Source organism: Anguilla rostrata, chromosome 14 (assembly GCF_018555375.3).
Source record: "Anguilla rostrata isolate EN2019 chromosome 14, ASM1855537v3, whole genome shotgun sequence".
Taxonomy (NCBI): Eukaryota; Metazoa; Chordata; class Actinopteri; order Anguilliformes; family Anguillidae; genus Anguilla; species Anguilla rostrata.
In genome coordinates, this window is record NC_057946.1 from 860,067 (window position 1) to 860,417 (window position 351).

Here is a 351-nt window from a genome sequence, read left to right on the forward strand (position 1 = left end):
CCTTCAGAACGTACAGCAAGCAACCAGCAGGATCACCCACGATCCACGGGCCCCAAACTGAGAATATAATCGTGATTTTTTTATTGTACGGACGGTTGGAGGGATGGGGGGAGATCTGAGTCCACCTGTATACTGTGTATGTACTGTACTGTATCCCCATGTTTTTATTAAATTCACTCTATTCATCCGTTTTCATCCACGCCTGGTTTCTGGGTGTTTGTGAATCTGTCTGTGAAACTGTGTTTGTGAAAACTGTGCACATGCTGTCTGTATGAGGTACAGACAGCACACGCACAGACAGGGCACGCAGAATCATGCAACACACAGAAGGCAGGACAGCGAGTTGCCCGA